Source organism: Miscanthus floridulus, chromosome 19 (assembly GCF_019320115.1).
Source record: "Miscanthus floridulus cultivar M001 chromosome 19, ASM1932011v1, whole genome shotgun sequence".
Lineage (NCBI taxonomy): Eukaryota > Viridiplantae > Streptophyta > Magnoliopsida > Poales > Poaceae > Miscanthus > Miscanthus floridulus.
The window spans coordinates 96,960,603-96,963,503 of NC_089598.1; the positions used below are offsets into that span (position 1 = coordinate 96,960,603).

The following is a 2,901-nucleotide window of genomic DNA, read 5'->3' on the forward strand; positions in this document are numbered from 1 at the left end:
TTTTATAAACCAGAAAAACAACTGAAATATGGTTTGGTTCACATGATCACTTCCTTCTTGCCAAATGCACATTGTTCAGCGTAGGGTATAATCATATATTAAAATCAAGAAAAATTAACTCACAGAAACTTCCATGAATTGCACAATAGGAGATATACTCTTATTTTTTCTTTCAGAAATATGTAAATTCTGTTTGAGCTTCAGATCATAAATGTTGTATTAATGAATTAGCTACAATCTAAAAATAGATTAGATGTACCCCACAAAACTAGTATTGAATTGTTGGGCTCCTCAAGAACAACCCAACTTTGCATTGAATTGTTGGGCTCCTCCTCACAGAGAGGAAGAACCCTCCAAAAATAGGCGTATGCTGCTTGGTGCAGCGGGCACACGCTATTCTTTAGTAAAAGGCGAAAGAATAGTTCGCTCTGTGCCCACTGGGCACGGCCAGCTTTGCTGATCTGAATTATATGGTTGAGACACGCTACAAAACCTGCTGATGCTCTACCTCAATCTTCGATAAATCTTGCTAGTGATGGTTGTGGCTACAAAAAAATTGGTTCCATGTATTCCTCCATCTACAAGTGACATAGCGGCCTTTCAACCTTAGGTAAAATCTCATCATCCAATCTAGCAAACATCTTCTATGTGAATCGACCAAGAACATGAATGTCTCTTTATCATCTCATATGGTTTTTCTCTAGCACTACTACTCTATTGCTCTAAACTGCAATATCGTCTATATGTTAGGATGGATGACCGTCAGTGGATGTACACGGGCTATCAGAAGAGGGGTCAATACACAAATGAATGGATTGAGAAGGCCAATGATTTCATGACGAAGGCATTTGCAAACGGACGGCGACATGCCTGGTGTCCCTGTAGGAAGTGTAAGAACAAGGCAATGAAAACATATGAGGAGATGAGTAAAGATCTTGTCAACAATGGATTTGTAGAGAACTATACCCGGTGGACCATGCATGGTGAACGCCATCGTGCGAGAGAAGAGGTCGTGAGACAACGGATCGAGGAGTTTGATTCTGAAGCCGGGGTGGCAGAAATGTTAAATGACCATGACATGGCTTTCGATGAAGGAAGTGCAGAGCAGGAGCCAGAGCAAACTGCAAAGGCGTTTTACGCCATGTTGGATGCGGCACAACAACCCCTTCACGGGCGCACCAATGTTTCTAAACTGGATGCCATTGCACGTCTAATGGCTGTGAAGTCCCAGTTTAGCTGGAGTAGAGAATCCTTCGATCAACTGTTGACAGTAGTTGGCACCCTACTTCCGGATGATATATGTGATATATATTGTCTATCTGTTGGTAACTGTGATATTCTGTTATAATTGTTGTTAATTGTGGCTGGATATGCACTGAAACAAACAAAAAAAATACTGTGGACAAGTTTTACCGAGTGTTACACTCGGTAATGGTCATGTTTACCGAGTGTTACACTCGGTAAAACAGAGAACATAACCAAATTGGTTCTGATTCTGTTAATTTTGTCGAGTGGTGCCATTTTTTACCGAGTGCCACGACCCCACTCGGATATATGTGCCATTTTTTACCGAGTGGAACACTCGGTTAACGAGTTACATGTTTACCGAGTGTTACTGGTACACTCGGTAAACTATATTAGGGAAAAATATTTGCGGAATTGTTTTAATCATGAAAATGGTTATCTGTTTACCGAGTGCTATGTCTAACACTCGGTAAACGACGCCGTTAACGGCGAGCTTGGGGACTGACGACCGTCACGTCGTAGTTGTTTACCGAGTGCCGGCGTAGCACTCGGTAAGATTTATTCTCCGAGTGCCCCGTTAGTTGACACTCGGTAAACTAACTTTACCGAGTCGTTGTTTACCGAGTCATGTTTACCGAGTGTGGCACTCGGTAAACAATTTACCGAGTGTTTCTCCATATTTGCCGAGTGTTTATCACACTCGGTAATTAATCAGTATCCCGTAGTGACTAGACGGTTTTATAGTTGAGGGTTAAAATTAGACCAACACAATAGTTGAGGGGTCAAAAGTAGACTTAATCCCCGTTCTCAACCACTATCAGGAACATTCGTACTAATGATTAATGAACAGTAAAGAAATCTCCTCAACACCATCCTGCAAACTATGGTTCTACCATCTATGCAGCATTGGACCATTGGCCAAGTTAGGCTTTTAAGTTCAGTAAAAAAAAGTTAGGCTTATAGTATAGCTGAATAACTAGCATAGAGACGGGATGGAATGAAGCTCGACAACCATATAAGGGGTTGCCTGATGAAGAGGCTGAAAGGCTCATAAATAGTGAGCAAAGGGTGGTCAATTTGTCGCTTATACTTTGAAACCATGGCAGTATATAGATGAGCACTACTATCTTTTTTAGAGAGTAAAGAACTAAAGATCGATCAATGCAGAAAGAACATGAAGAGCATTGTAATGCAACCATCCATTCTAAACCACTATCAATTAAAGGACGAATTGATGGTGGGGTGTGTATATGCTTGGTGCATTCAAGTGCATGTACTGCAACCTTCATATGTTCGAAGAAAGGGAACACAACAATTTCCAAAGTGTGTTTAAGTGAATATAAGGCTTTTTTGAACATTGGGAACAAACACTAATACAAATTGATATATCGCTGTCGCCACTTTCACTGACGTAGCGAAAGAAGCGACGGTGTGATACTTGCACCGTCGGTTGGAACGATAGCGAGGCCTCCTAGGACTAAAACTGGTAGAACGATAGATGCGGCAATGGTATTGGGGTTGCATTTACCCCGTCGCATGAAAAGCCGGGCCGACTGGAATACGCATTTTGCCCGCCGGCCCTAAAGTAGCGTTTGGTCAACCGGTGGTAAATTTAGCGTGAGTGTTGAATTGCCTCAACTTCCAAGACCGTCAAAT

At 41.8% G+C, this 2,901-nt stretch overlaps 1 non-coding gene across 1 annotated transcript; it reads right to left on the reverse strand.

Moving 5' to 3' along the window:
* Positions 1–327: 327 nt before the first annotated feature.
* LOC136530040 (U5 spliceosomal RNA) lies at positions 328–447 on the reverse strand. The gene has a single exon (XR_010777549.1). It is a non-coding gene; the product is annotated as a U5 spliceosomal RNA (small nuclear RNA).
* Between the last annotated feature and the right edge of the window lie 2,454 nt (positions 448–2,901).